At 28.5% G+C, this 16,468-nt stretch overlaps 2 protein-coding genes and 1 long non-coding RNA gene across 7 annotated transcripts in view; 2 read left to right on the plus strand and 1 right to left on the minus strand.

Annotated features, from left to right (window-relative positions):
- LOC145307066 (uncharacterized) overlaps nucleotides 1–1,341 on the plus strand; it is a 29,310-nt gene extending 27,969 nt beyond the window's left edge. For 4 of the 5 annotated variants that reach the window (XR_013875272.1, XR_013875273.1, XR_013875269.1 and 1 more), the window contains exon 14: nucleotides 96–1,341. The gene's annotated coding sequence lies outside the window, so the exon portion shown is untranslated. The remainder of the gene's footprint in view (nucleotides 1–95) is intronic. The other variant, XR_013875271.1, reaches the window with a different exon arrangement.
- LOC145306744 (OCIA domain-containing protein 1-like) overlaps nucleotides 1–16,468 on the minus strand; it is a 369,294-nt gene that overhangs the window by 42,643 nt on the left and 310,183 nt on the right. The window lies entirely within an intron of this gene.
- Nucleotides 7,101–14,623, plus strand: LOC145307067 (uncharacterized). The gene is made up of 3 exons (XR_013875274.1): nucleotides 7,101–7,195; nucleotides 8,255–8,372; nucleotides 14,180–14,623. It is a non-coding gene; the product is annotated as an uncharacterized LOC145307067 (long non-coding RNA).

Raw genomic sequence — 16,468 nt, forward strand, 5'->3', positions numbered from 1 at the left:
TATTTTTTCTATATAAGTATTCATTCTGTGTTTGAAATTTGAAAATAAAACCTCACAACAATCTCCATTATTATTCTATGTGTGTGTATATTAAGGTATATATCATACTGTAAAATATATAAAATAACATAATATAAATATATATAATGCAAATTTACACTTATTTTAAATTTAAATAATGTCCTTAGAATTTTGTTGTTATTACTACAATGCAAAGTTTATTAAATAAATTATATATTAATGTATATATATATAAAGAGAGAGATAGTTATAATTTATTTTTATAATCCTAACCCCTTCCTCCTAACTGAAAAAATCTCTCTCTTCTCCTAATAACTATTCTTAATTAAAAATGCTGCTGTGATAATTAGAATTTTTGTGTAATATTATGTTTATGTCCTTATGTAATTCTTAATAACTTGATTCCGCAGTAGTCATAGGTTTTTGTTTTATTTCCACCTTCAAAATATCATCTTTACATAGTTGTGTTTAGAAATTAAAATCAATGCCTACTACTACTGCGGACAAAAGTTTTAACATAAAAAATACCTTCTGTAATTAAAAAAAAACACACATTGTTAGATAAATAAATACCCACTCATGTTGCCTGATCCCTTGGCTGCAGTTGGTTGACTGTTGGCTGTTTGTTAAAGAAAATGGCCGCACAGCCAACCAACCTATCTCTCACACATCTGTGTGTTGAAACACTATTATTATATTTTCTGCATTTTATCTGGAGAAAAAAAAAGAATAAAAATTTTGTTGTTTTTAACATCATATATATTTTCAAGTGTTAGATCTGAGTTTCTAAATAAAATTATATTTTGTATCCTAGATATAACACACACACCAACTCTGTACACAGTGCCAGCTTTTCTCTTTCCATTCTTCAATGAACAAAAACACTATTTGGAAATTTTTACAGGTCCTACTTTAGAATGTCAAATTATTTTACTTTTTTTGGCAGAAGAAGAAGAAAGAGAAATGATTCACTGTAATGTATAATTGTTAATACCTTAATACCATGCATTTTAAGGTTTATTATTACTAAATTTTCTCTTATTTTGTTGATGTAAATTTTGCCTCCTTGCTTTTTTGTTATCAATTATGTTTGTTTGTTTGTTTTCATTATAGTTATGAAAATGTATACAACACACACACATACAGTAGTTCTAGCCACATTTGTAAATTATAAATTTTTCTTCAAAGTGGGTGAGAACTATTATTCTATTATTATATCATTATATTACTACTATTATCAATATATATAAATATAGGTATATAATAAAGTTATGTAATGTATCTAATTATTTACACAATAAAGTAATTCATTTATTCAAATTTGTGTGTGGCTTTATTTATTTTATTATGACAGGGATATATATCAACCAAAACTAGGCCAATTATAATAGCCACATATATAAAACAGGTTCCGTAACAATAATTCTATCTCTAAACAGTAGCAGTCTTTATTTGTCTATAACCTTTTTTGTTAGTAGATTCTGTTCATGGTAAAATCTACAGGTATGCTTGCATTTGGTGTGCTGTATCTGTAACAGGATAGTATCCCTCCGTCTGATATATGCTACTAGCAGTAGTGTTACACTATTCTGCACCTTCAATCCAACTTTTTAATTCCTCCACTGGTGTAATAACTGTTCTGATTATCTGGCAGGTACTGTAACAGGCTGGCACTCAGTAGATCTTCAGTATATCTCCCCTAGTGGCTCAGAATAGGTCTTGGCAGGTTTTCACTACGTTGAGTTGCTATCTCTAGGGATTACATAGCAGATCTTCACCTAGATACTCTTACTAGACAGTGTCATGGTCTTCAAATAGTTTCTCTCACTAGGCTCAGTACCTGATCTTCACCTAGATACTCTTACTAGACAGTGTCATGGTCTTGACCTAGATACTCTTACTAGGCTCTGTACTGAACTTTACCTTATCACTGTCACTGGGTGCTGTGTTGATCTTTACCTAGTAATCTTCACTAGGCTAATAAAGTATCTAATGTATATATCAGAAATTATCCATTGGCAAGTAGACTGATCAAATACAAAGAAAAAGTTTAAAATAACCTAAAACACGTTATATCTAAGGCAAAGAACAAATTATTAAAACACAACTAATCCCCAAAGTTGTTAAGCCAACAAATAAGAACACGTTACTATAAAACTTTGGGGACTAGTATAATAAATAAACAGACCATTGTCTTCTCTGTTGTTTCTTTTTTTTTAAAATTAAAATTAACAAATTTTATATTGTTTGACTCAATATTGTGTGACCTGGGTTAGAGATAGATGGGTAGTTGTTTTGAGTTTTCTCTAGGCAAGGATAAGACCTTTCTATAGCCACCTTGATCTTTTCTCTATCTCTCTCCGTTAAGATTCTATGATCCAAAGCGTGTGTACACTAAAACGCTAATAGATCCGTTTATAAGATCTTAAGCGGCAAATCCTTCAGCCCAATGCTAGATATGTTATTTGTTGAGGTCTCCAGAAAATTTCAAGTCAATCAGATCATTTTTGTGGACCTGGTGGCATGTAAACCAGTGCAATATACAGATTTAAAACATAATCCAATCAAATAGGCCTTTCGCGAGCAAGAATCATTCCAAGTTTTTTTGTCGCAATCGGTAGCACCCTGGCGTTTTGATCTTTAAGTTAAGCAGACTTGGGTCAAAAAATTACTTGGATGGGTGACTGCTTTTTTTTTACAAAATCTTCAATAAAATACCTCCCAGTTGGCCTAACTTAACGTTTTATACAGTTTTGGAAACGGGGCGACATTTACCACCAGCCTAGACTAACTGAAACCCCCAAACTTGAAGCAGGTGATGACAGGACAGGTTTGAAGCTATTTTTAAGTTTACACTTATAACTCTTTACTTGTCTGTCCTAGAATCCTGGTAGAGGCAATTTTGGAAACGGGGCGACATTTACCACCAGCCTAGACTAACTGAAACCCCCAAATTTGAAGGTGGTGATGACAGGACAGGTTTGAGGCTATTTTTAAGTTTACACTTATAACTCTTGACTCGTCTGTCCTAGAATCTTGGTAGAGGCCATTTTGGAAACAGGGCGACATTTCCCATTAGCCTAGACTAACTGTGCCCGTTTTAAACTATTTTTGTAGGAGTGTTGACTTTTTCACCCTTTTCTCCCCCCATTCTCTTCTATTAGGTATTTTTGGCGACAAATATACCCTAACCCTGTAAGGCTTCTCTAAACCTAATATAACCTAGGCTAACCTAACCCAAATTTGACATTGGGTATCCAAATAAATCATATTGTGGAGATTGTAAGAAGGCAGGGGGGAAGGGGGGGGGGAGCAGCCAAAATGCAAATTTAAAATTGTCGCCAAAAAAAAAGAGCAAGAGAAATGAGCTTAAATGCCTTCTGTTACTGAATTTTTTTACTGAGAGACTTATGATTTTAAACTTAGGTTTTTTTACATGACATGATAAGATTTGATGTAAATTTGTCGCCATTTTCCTGCCAACTGTGGCGGGTGGCAGCTTCCAAGTACAGCTGCTGCCGCTGATATTTATATTTTTTCCATTTATTTATGTAAAGTTGGGTGTTGGTGTGTATTCAAATGCTCTTCTTAAGTCAAACTGTTATTAATTATGGATCATTTAATATTTTTATACATTTGGTTATAATCAAACTAAGCCCAAAATTAGCGGCAAATCCGGTATTTGGCAGTACCCTAAGCTAACCTTAACCCTCCCCCCCCCCCCCATTTAAGTATGAATTGGCGGCAAATCTAGTATTTGGCGGCACCCTAAGCTAGCCTTAACCCCCAACCTCCCCCCCCCCCCCCCCAATTAAGTCTGAACTGGTGGCAAATTCGTTTTTGATTGATTGATTGATTTTTCTTGTAATTTCTATAGCCTTATCCTTAAATTCCCAAGCCCAGGCCTTAAAAATTTATAGATTTTTTCTTGTAATTTCTAAGCCTAATGCTTAAAAATTGATTATTTAATTGATATTTTTTGTGATTTCTAAAGTCCAATCCTTCAATTGACATAAAGCCCAATCCTTAAAAATTGATTGATTGATTTCTTTTTTAATTTCTAAAGTCAATCCTTCAATTGACATAAAGCCCAATCCTTAAAAATTGATAGATTGATTGATTTTTTTGTAATTTCTTAAGTCAATCCTTCAATTGACATAAAGCCCAATCCTCAAAAATTGATTGATTGATTGATTTCTTTTGATATTCTTAAAGTCCAATCCTTAAATTAACATAAAGCCCAATCCCTAAATTTTGTTAAAGTTTGATTGATTGATTGTTTTTTTTTGTAATTTCTAAAGTCCAATCCTTCAATTGATAAAAGCCCAATCCTTTAAAATTGATTGATTGATTTCTTTCTTTTAATTTTTCTAAAGTCCAATCCTTCAATTGACATAAAGCCCAATCCTTAAAAATTGATAGATTGATTGATTTTTTTTGTAATTTCTTAAGTCAATCCTTCAATTGACATAAAGCCCAATCCATAAAAATTGATTGATTGATTTCTTTTGATATTCTTAAAGTCCAATCCTTAAATTAACATAAAGCCCAATCCTTAAAATTTGTTAAAATTTGATTGATTGATTGTTTTTTTTTTGAAATTTCTAAAGTCCAATCCTTCAATTGATATAAAGCCCAATCCTTTAAAATTGATTGATTGATTTCTTTCTTTTAATTTTTCTAAAGTCCAATCCTTCAATTGACAAAGCCCAATCCTTAAAAATTAATTGATTGATTTTTTTTTTATTTCTAAAGTCCAATCCTTCAATATAAAGCTCAATCCTTAATAATTTATTGATTGATTTTTTTTGTAATTTCTAAAGTCCAATCCTTCAATTGGCATAAAGCCCAATCCTTAAAGATTGATTGATTGATTTTTTGTAATTTCTAAAGTCATAAAGCCCAATCCTTAAAAATTGATTGATTGATTGATTTTTTTTTGTAATTTCTAAAGTCAATCTTTCAATTGACATAAAGCCCAATCCTTAAAAATTGATTGATTGATTGATTTTTTTTTGTAATTTCTAAAGTCAATCCTTCAATTGACATAAAGCCTAATCCTTAAAAATTAATTGATTGATTTTTTTTATTTCTAAAGTCCAATCCTTCAATTGATATAAAGCCCAATCCTTAAAAATTGATTGATTTGTTTTGATATTCTTAAAGTCCAATCCTTAAATTGACATAAAGCCTAATCCTTAAAAATTGTTAAAGTTTGATTGATTGATTGCTTTTTTTTGTAATTTCTAAAATCCAATCCTTCATTTGACATAAAGCCCAATCCTTAAAAATTGATTGATTGATTGATTTCTTTTGATATTTCTAAAGTCCAATCCTTCAATTGACATAAAGCCCAATCCTTAAAAATTGATTGATTGATAGATTTTTTTGTAATTTCTAAAGTCAATCCTTCAATTGACATAAAGCCCAATCCTTAAAAATTAATTGATTGATTTTTTTAAAATTTCTAAAGCCCAATCCTTAAAATTTGATTGGTTGATTTCTTTTATAATTTTTAAAGTCCAATCCTTAAATTGACATAAAGCTCAATCCTTAAAAAATGATTGATTGATTGATTTCTTTTGATATTTTTAAAATCCAATCATTCAATTGATATAAAGCTTAATCTTTAAAAAATCATTGATTTTTTTTTGTGATATGTAAGCCTAATTCTAAAAAATTGATTGATTGATTGATTTTTCTCTTTACCCAGGTAAGAAATACAGTATTTATTACCCAGGTAACAACTAGAGTATTGATGGGTATACCCAGGTAAGAACTATAGTATTGATGGATATACCCAGGTAACAACTAGAGTATTGATGGATATACCCAGGTAACAACTAGAGTATTGATGGATATACCCAGGTAACAACTAGAGTATTGATGGATATACCCAGGTAACAACTAGAGTATTGATGGGTATACCCAGGTAACAACTAGAGTATTGATGGATATACCCAGGTAACAACTAGAGTATTGATATAGGAAGGTAGAGGGGCCCGTACATCAGCCATAAGATAGATAGATAGTGTCTATTGTCTTGAAACCCGAGCGAAGCGAGGCGTGATACATACCAAAGCTAACACAAGGGGAGATAGAGAGGTAGAAGGGCCATCAGCCATAACGGATAGATAGATAGATTTATTATAACGTTTTCTTATTAATTAGATGTGTTCTCCTTGATATAAAAGGGAGGGAGAGAATATTGGTCTGTTTATTACACTAGTCCCCAAAGTTTTATAATAAAGTTTTCTTATTAGTTAGACATGTTTTCCTTGATATAAAAAAGAGAAAGGGGACATTGAGTTTAAGTGTCTTTAACCGGAGCGAAGCGACGTGTAATACGAAAATGAGAGAGAGATTGACTTTGAAATTGAATAAATGCCGTGTTTTTTTACTTTGAGCGATGTACTTTGTAATAAGTCCGCTAATGATGGTAACAAAATAATTTTCTTCTATATTATATTTCAGTGTAATCTCTTTAATGGTTATAATCTAACTCCACAATTACAAAATTTTATAATAATACATCACATTTTACAAGTGTGGTTAATATCTTTTATTTACGTCATAGAGATCATATTTTATTTAATTCAGAACAATTATCTACAATTTTAATACTTAAATTTTATTTAAATATTACTTTTAATAAAAAAGTGTTACAGTCTGCCCTCAAAAAGCTAAAAATTTCTTTTAATTAGGTAAAACAAAATTTTAATTAGACTATTTGATAAAAAAAATTTTCTGAATAAACTTGAATATTTGAATGTAAATATAAAAAAAATTACTTTTCTAATTGTTTTACTTAAAATTAAAAATTTAAAAATCATACTGTAGTTTTGCTTTATTTAAAGAAAAAAAAGGAATTTTAGCTTGTATTTAGAACTCAAAATTGTAGAAATTTAAACACATTTTGGAAATATTAAAAAGATTAATAAGGGATTCATCTGGTGGCAGCTGCTGTTTCAGTAATTCTAGTTGTAAGCACTCCTGGCTGCATATGTGGTTATGGATCATCAGCTCCTGATAATTCCAATTGAATATCCAATGTATACATTTCTCCATATTTCAGGGAGAGAAGGATGTGCATGTTGTCTCAGCAGATTGGTGAACTTCTCTGCTCTTGTTTGTCGGACTCGTACCCGGAACGACTTGTTGACTCATCAGTCAGGTATAAGTGATTTCCCTTTAATTTGTATCAATAATAATTCCAAAAGCGATATATAAAAAAATTTTTTAAGTTCTAAATTGCTAATCAAAAGATAAAAAAATTTTAATTTGCTTATTCATAATATTCAAATGATTAAAATGGAAAAAAAATTTTCTTCTGTAATTTTACTTTTCAACAAAAAAAATCTTAATTTGCTTATTACTTTTCATAAAATTTTTACTGAAAACTTTCTGAGGAGACCTTAACATAATTTGTAAAAATTTCTTTAATAATAAAATTTTCTATTTTTTATAAAAAGGAAAATAAACCACTACTTTTACATTTAATTTGCAATGAAAAATTAAATAAGAAATCACTTTACTATCTCTTTATCCTTGTTAGTTTTGGCTTCTTTAATTTCAGGTTTTTGTTGTTACTGGTTTCAACCCAATTTCCTATAATGTTTTAATGATTAGTTTTACAGTGGCCAGTGATCTATACACGTCTACTAGAATTTATCATTTTTACTTTCAATTTTTAAAAAATTATCTTTTAAACTTTCAATAACTTTGTATGGTTATCATAAATCTTCCAAAAGTAATATCTTTTTAATACTTTTATAAATTATAAGATTATCTTTTAAACTTTCAATAACTTTGCATGGTTATCATAAAAAAGTAATATCTTTTAATATTTTTTTTATAGATATTTTCTAAAATGAACTGTAGTAACACCATTTACCTTCAGTTTACCAAAATCATGTCTGTGTTTACTGTGGCGCAGGCATTTAAATTTCTGGTTAATGAACCGGTCAGCGCCATTTCATTCTTGTCAGGGTCTGTTGACCTATCTTTGGATACCTTAAAAGTAAACAGAATTTTATTTTAATGAATTTTTCAACTATCATTTAGTTTACACTTTTAAATTAAATATCTTAAAATTTTCTTTAGGCATTTTCTCGCATAATTTTCCTTTAACCATTTTGTCTTTCTATTTAAATTATCGTACTAAAATTATCATTCTAATATTTCTTCCCAGGATTGTCATAAAATTATCTTATCTTTTTTATTTTTTATTTAGGATAAAATACAGTACCTTGATGAGATGGATCTTCCCTCTATTAATTTCTCTGGCGCTGTACTATGGACATCTTTAATTTTCAGCATCCTGCTGAATCTTTTCTTATTGTGTCTCACAGGTATTATCTAAAATTAATTTATATATGAGTTAGGGTGCTGTGGGATTAAACTGAATACGCCTTTGGTTTCTAGCTGGTCTAACCATAGGTCTATTTTCTTTATTTACAACTATCATTTCTATATTATCTTTTCTTTTCCTTTTTTTGTGACACAATTTAATACATTTTCTCATAATTCTTTTAAATATACTAAGAACAATATATCCTAGAATCAAATTTGCCATGTATAATGAGATTTGAATATATATATTTTCTGAAGCAAATCTTTCAAAAATTGTTTTATCTTCTGAAAAGTTATTATTAAAATCTTTATTTGTTATAAAAGATTGTTCTGTAATTACCCCGTCTTTCCTAAAAGTACATGTACTTTCACATTTATATTCCCTATTAAACAAAATAATAGTTTGACCTTTTTTAGCTTTTTTAAATTGGCATTTTTCTGTATTTTTCTTTTCTTGCTTACACGGAATATCTATAATTTCATTTAGACAATAGTTTTTATCTTCAATTATTTGTCCTTCACATATTCCCTTATTGTCTATAACATAATTTTTTGCATCTAGAATAAGACATTTTTTATCGAAGCAAAATGGCACTGGGATAACTTTATAAGCAGGAGATATTTTCTTTTTAAAACCAAAAATTGTATTGTTTGATACAACTAAGCTTTTAAAACTTCCCATAATTTTACATTCTGCAAATAATTTTTTATCTAAAACTGCTATTTCTGAATTTTTTAATTTTTCTTCTAGCTCTAAAAGATAATTTATAATTTGAATCAATGTTTCCATAATACTGTGATTTTTTCTTTCATCTTCTAATATTTCCTTTAAACCTTCTATATTAAACTGTTTTTTCTGAGATGAAAAATTATATTTACTTTTCTCAAAATTAGAGATTTTATTGAGGTAATCCTTGAAAGAAATTAATTCAATAACTTCTTCATAGATTTCAGAACTTCCCTTTTTATTATCTATTTTAATTTCACTAATGTCATCTAACATTAAGACTTTTTTAAGTTTATCTTTCATAACTGATATTTGGATACCATCGCTAGTGCATTTATTGGGAGTTGATTGGCATATATCATTATCAACACTCCTTTCGCTAATATTATCATCCCTATTAGTAAGAAAGCTATCATCTAGACTATTTAATTGATAAGATTTAAAGGTTAAATTTAGTAACTGCACCATACTTTTTATCGTTTCAACCATTGATAATATTTTAAGGCTGATGTTAATTTTAACATTACTGTCTTCACCTGTAATTGTATCCAGCTCTTCCAGCTTCCTTTTTTCTTCATCACTTAGGGTGTTGATTAATATGTTGAAGCTGCTCTGTAGTAGTTTATAAATTTCTTCAAGACTTTCATTAAATTTTTCTCCAAAATTATTTGATATATCATTCTTCATAACTGACAGTTGTTGATCTATTTTGTTGATTAGTTCATTTAATGTATTTCCAGCTTTTCCATTAGCTTCTAAATTAATTGACACTATCATTTTGCGAATATTATTATAAAAGTGCAAAATGCTTTCTTTATTTGTGTTTTCACTATAGCTATCACTGTCATTTTCATTTTCACTTTGATTAGAATTTTCATTAGTGATACTATTATCACTGTTATCGTTGTCATTATTGTTATTGTTTTCACCATTCTGATTATCAGAATTATTTTCATTAGTGATACTATTATCACTGTTATCGTTGTCATTATTGTTATTGTTTTCACCATTCTGATTATCTGAATTATTATCAAGGTTATCACCATTTTGATCATCTGAATTATTGTCAAGGTTATCACCATTTTGATCATTTAAATTATTGTCATCTGAATTATTGTCAAGGTTATTACCATTTTGATCATCTGAATCATTTTGATTATTAGAGTTAGTATTTCCTTGGCTATTATTATTATTATCACTGGAGTCAGTATCATGATTACTTTCACCATTTTGATTATCAGAGTCAATATTTCCTTGGTTATTGTCATTATTCTCATCCTCTTGGTTATTACCGTTTTTATTATCGTTTTCTCCATTTTCAGGTTGCTCCCCTCCATCGTTGCAATTTTCGTTTTCATTTTCTTCAGGGTAGCTTAACTGTTTTCCTAAAATATTAAGCAAATTAGTAATCTTAATACGTAATTCATTTAAAGAAGATTTATATATATTTTTTAATTCCATTGGAGTTTTTAGCTGTGTATCTTTCATTAAATTATAGCCAATAATTAACAATAACTCTCTCTTTTTATCATTTACTTGACACATTAAATATCTTCTAAAATTATGAAATTTTATTTTTGCTCGTGTTGTAGTCTGTGCATCAATAACCTGTTGAATCAAAATTTGGCTTTCGTCATATATATCTCTATGATCTGTTTTAATTTTATTTTGTATTTCTATAAACAGATTTTCGATTTCTTCGTCACTTAGTCCATCAATATTATCTACTGATCTTTTTGTCCTTGGAACAGTGCTTAATATATATGTCATTGCGTCTATCAAATTTGTTATATAACATGTATTATCATTCTCCACATTATCATTTGTATCAAAACCCCCAAGTTTTTGTTTGATTTCATTCCATTTGTCAAATACATTTGGTTCCCCTTTTAATATAGACAAAAAGGGATTTTTTTCCAATTGCAACTCTAAAGTTTTAAGTTCCTTTATGCCCAATATCTCTATTTTTATCTTTTCTGGCTTTCTAAAATTATCTTTTAATTTTTCGCTTACCTCAAAGTGGGATGTGCCATATATGATGGTTTCCTCTTCTCCTTTCCTAGTGTTTATAATTGTTACCAAAATTATCAGTAACCATTTTATTACTTTCATTTTGATCTGAAAGCAAAAAAAAAATTATCGTAGTATTATCTTTATGTTAGAGTATTATACTTTACTTGATCTATTACACTTTATTCTTACAAATACAACAATTTTATCATTTAATATCAAGAATATTTTCGTTTTTAAGACTTTAAATTTTACTATTTTTACTTCGTTTTTTCTAATAATAAGAAAAATCTTATTTTTAAAAAATTTGAACTTACATATTCTTTTATCCAGTGTTATCATATCATACTTAACAAAGTTTTAACTTTAAATAAAATTTAAATTATCTTTTGAAGAAATACGCCAAGTAAACGCTAAAGATATCTTATTTAACTATCTTTTAAAGAAAACGTTAGTTTAACTTTAAATTATCTTTGTTTAAACTTTAAATACTTTCACCAAATATTATCTTCTTATACAATTTCACAAGTAAAAAATTTTCAAATATTTTACAAGGTTATCATTTTAAAGTTTCATTTAATTTGAAACTTTAAATATATCTTTAAATAGAGAACAAGTATTATCTTTTTGAAGATTTAATCTAATTAAGTATCTTCAATATTATCTTTATCAATGTTTTAAAATTATCATAAAGCTTTAGCAATACTTTATCAATATTATCTTTATATACTTTTTTTAAAGATTGGACATTAAAATTATCACGAAACCTTACAATTTGATTCTTAAGTAATAATTTAAATATATCTTTAAATAGGAAACAAGTATTATCTTTTTGAAGACTTAATCTAGTTAAGTATCTTCAATATTATCTTTATAAACCTTATAAATCTTTTTTTAAAAATTGGACTTTAATGTTATCATAAAACTTTACAAATACTTTATCAAAAGTTTGATTCTCAAATATAACTAGCAAATTTTAAATATTTTTACTTTTAGAAAATTTTCCAATGTTTTATATTTACTAGTTTAAAACTAACTGGCAATTATGTGTTACTTTTACTATAATATATACACTTATTTACACTTGTGTGTTTTGCCTGTGACGTCATTCAATTTTTTCCTTCCTCCATTTCTTCATCCATATCATTTTTCCCTTCCTCCATTTCTTCATCCATATCATCACTTCTAATGGTAAATGTTTCCATATCAAGGATTTTATTTTGTTCTAATTTCTTTGTTAATTGACTTACTTCTTGTTCTTTTGTTGTCATGTCAGAACGCATTTCTATCAAATGGTCTTGGCTTCGCCTGTAGTCTTCGTGTAAGTCCTCCCATCTTTTTTCATTTTCCATTCTTTCTTTCTTTACTCTTTCCAATTCTTCAAGCGTTGCATTTAGTCTATCTGTCAAATTACCATTTTTCCAAGTTAATTCTTGGACTTCTTTCTCAAGTGAATCATTTGTGGTCATTTCTGTTGTCATTTTAGTTTGATTTTTTTGTATCTCTTGACAATGTTTGACAATATCTTCCAGCAATCCAAAATTAGATTGGCACTTGTTATTGATGTTCTGTAGATGTCTTATCTTCTCCTTCTCAAAGTCACTTTCAACTTTTTTGTCATCTTTAGCAATTTCAGCTTTTTCTTTTTCTATTTTCTCCTGTACAATTTTGATTCTTTTTGCTTTGTCGTCTTCATATTCTTTCTCACTTTCTTCTTTTTGAAGGTTAAATTTATGTTCTTGCTCTTTCATTTCCTTCTGTGCTTTTTTACATTTAATTTCCAGCAGTATCTTTGTTTCTTGATCATCTTCTTTCAATATTTCATTTTGAAGGTTTTTTATTTTTATTTCCAAGGTTGAAATGTACTTTCGTAGCTGCTTTACATTTTCTGGCAGCTCGTAGCTTCTATTTTCAATCCTCTTGAGTTTGTTGGTCAGTTCAGTTAGATTCCTATTCTTTTGGGTTTTCTTTAACTCTTCCAATTCAAGTTCCGCTTGTGTTTTTTTATTTTTCAGAAGAGCAACTTTATTTTCATGATATTTCAATCTTAGATCACTTCTTTCAGTTGCAGGTTTGAACTCTTTCTTATCTTCCTCAGTATTATTTGTTGTACCAAATATCTTTTCATTATATTCCACTTTCCTTTGTCTAACAAATAGATCATCACAATTGTTCAACAGAATGGTCAGAGCAGTGATGAAATGACCGGCTTCCATGTACTCCACAACACACCTGGCTTGGAAGTAATACTTTTGAGTGTTTTCAAGGTTGTAAACAAAGAAGATAGGTATTTCTGGTTTGTTGGTATTCCTGGCTTTTAGATTGTTCACATATTGGGTATATGTGTTTGTGTTTTCATTCAGATTGTTTCTACGCAGCACAGACATTACAATTGAGCTTCTGATGTGGCTCATATACTCAATATTTATCTGTTTTCCTACATGTCTTAGATATTCCTTTACCCCTTCTATTAGTTGGAACAAATTTTTATCGCGCAGGTGGATATCTTCCATGGAGTTGCCAGGAAAACTCATGATCAGGATGGTTGGTGGTTCTTCAAAATTCACATTTGACATTATCATTTCACTCATCTTTCCAATGTACATCTCTAGATTTTTATCATAACTATCACTGCTAAAGCATGAGAAAATGTCAACATCCATTATTACAAATTTTGTCTTTCTTGAGTCATTTTCATTGAGTTCCTTAACTATCTTTTCCATTACTTTCTTATCCATACTTTTCCATTCCTTTTCAGATACTGTTTTGTCAAAGATTTGTGTTTGTTGTCCTAGCATTGTTTTTATTTCCACATTTTTTGGTGACAGGAATATCTTGGCAGCGCCCAGAACATTTTTTATTTCACCATGTGTATAACCAGTTTTCTTTGGCTTTACAGCAATTTCTTCGATGGAGTTATCACTTGATGATTCTCTATTATCGTTTTTAGATCTTTTCTTTTCATATGGCTTATCCCTCAGTCCTTGGTTGTATCATTTAACGCCTCTATCCTCATCTCTGGACTGACTTCCGTTCCTAAAAAAATATAATAATTTTAATTATTTTTAGGTTTGCTATTCAAGAGACTTTTGATGAACAAGAAACAGTTTAAGGTTTTAAAAGAAGTACAAATGGATCTTTCCCAACTTTCAACAAATTTGAATCATGATGTATCCACCCCTGTACCTTCCATTATTATATCTTCCCCTGACAATAACATTTTACATGTCTAATTTTTCCAACAAATTTTTTATTTAATTTTTTAGCAATAATTATTTTAAAGACTTTCAAAATCAATAAGTACATTTTTATCATTTTATAATTTTAATGCATCATTTTCCAATTTTATCTTTTAATTATAATATTCCCAAACTTTCAATTTACTTTTATCCTCACAACATCTTAAAATTTAAGTTTAACTATATATATATATAAAATATCTTTGTCATAAAATTTTCGCTTTTTATCTTTCTAATTACAACATATAAACTACGTATATTTTTAATTTCAGAATTTTTGCACGTCAACAGAAAAATGTATCAAGTAGTATCAAGTAGTATCATCTTACTTTATTCAGGTATTTTAGTTGAAAGTTTACTTTACTTGTGAAATGTTTAACATTTCTCGTAACAATATCTGTGAAATGGCCTGCGGCCCGCAGCTACAAGTTTATAAAAGTGAAATGTTAGAAGAATTAACTGTATCCACTATTGATGTTAATTTAGTTCAAGAGAATATACAAGAATTTATGTATAGTATGATGTAAGTTATCATAATAAAATTTTAGGCTAAGCATTTAGAAAATTTTGTTGATTATCATTGGAAAAATTTAAATCTAAGCGTTTAAAAAATTTTGTAGATTATCATTGGAAGACTTAATCTAAGCATTTAGAAAATTTTGTAGATTATCATTGGAAGACTTAATTTAAGCATTTAGAAAATTTTGTGGATTATCATTGGAAAATTTAAATCTAAGCATCTAGAAAATTTTGTAGATCATCATTGGAAAATTTTCCCCTTAATATAGCATTATGTAAATTATAAACTTTTACTCATACTAATCCAATTCATTATCTTAGTTTAATCAAAATTTTATCTTAAAAATTAAAAAAGAATTTTTATAAGTGATATATCTTTGTTTAGGGTCAACTACACCTTACAGCAGCCCCTCATTATCGACGACGCTCTCGCTAAGTTTTGGGAGAAGAACCCATTACTATCTCAGCACAAGATTCAGTTGGGTCTTATAAACTTACTGAATACTGATGTGAGTTATCATTCATACTAATTTATCTTATTTTCCTATCTAGTTTTAATTATCAATATTAAATATCTTTCATTAAAGTTAACTTTCATAAATTATGGTATGGCATTAATCAGCTGAAAAAAAATTTTGAGAAAAAGTTCAATGAGTATTTTATAATCACAGGAGATTTGAGTATTAACATTTCTTTTTTGAGCATTTAATTACAAATATCACTGAAAATTGAGAATTTTTTAATACCATAAGCGTAAGAATATTTTTAATACAATGTGTGAAATTAAATTTTGAAGAAAAATTTTCTTTCTAGGATGGAACACTTATCTCAACTTTGTGCACGCAGCTATTGGGTATAAACGTAGCTATTCTTCGCTACCTACTTGTCTGTTATTCCTTTGTTATGGTTTTGCAGGTAACTTTACATGAACCCCATATAAAATTACCCCTTTTAAAATGAGTTTACCATTATTACTTTTCATTTTAAAAGTGTTATTACCCTTGACTTAATAAGGGTAATCTTTTTAAAGTTACTTTTAACATATACTTCATAACTCTAAAAAGCTTCGAATTAATGTTATCGTAAATTAATTAATTCAAAGAAAATTTGCTATGGTTAATAAAGACATTTCTGAACGTTTTCCATTTTAATTTGTTCTTTTGAGGGATATCTTTTATTATAGTTTACTAGATTTTACTCACTTCTCTAGTTTCCTAGCCCATAGACTTTTTTTGTTTAGGTTATCGTTCCACTAGTCTATCTGGTGACTTTCTTTAGGTGGATACACAAAATTTTGAAAGATTACTGCGACAGAAAGCGTGCTACAGAAAAAAACCCATCTACTGAAGAAGATTTTAAGTAATAATTTTTTACCTATCATATCTTTTCCTTTCTCTATCTCTCCCTTGATCCATTTTCTTCTCTGAAATTTCACATTACTTTATATTATAATTTTAATTTATTTCACATTTCAAAATAAATTAAACCAAGAATTCTTGTTTACTATAACTGAGATTATTAACTTTCTTACTTTGAGATATGTTTGCTGTAAGAGTATTTTTAATGAACTAATGTCACACCAGCTACTTTACTTTGGGTT

This window comes from Acartia tonsa, chromosome 15 (assembly GCF_053477335.1).
Source record: "Acartia tonsa isolate MP-2025a chromosome 15, ASM5347733v1, whole genome shotgun sequence".
Taxonomy (NCBI): Eukaryota; Metazoa; Arthropoda; class Copepoda; order Calanoida; family Acartiidae; genus Acartia; species Acartia tonsa.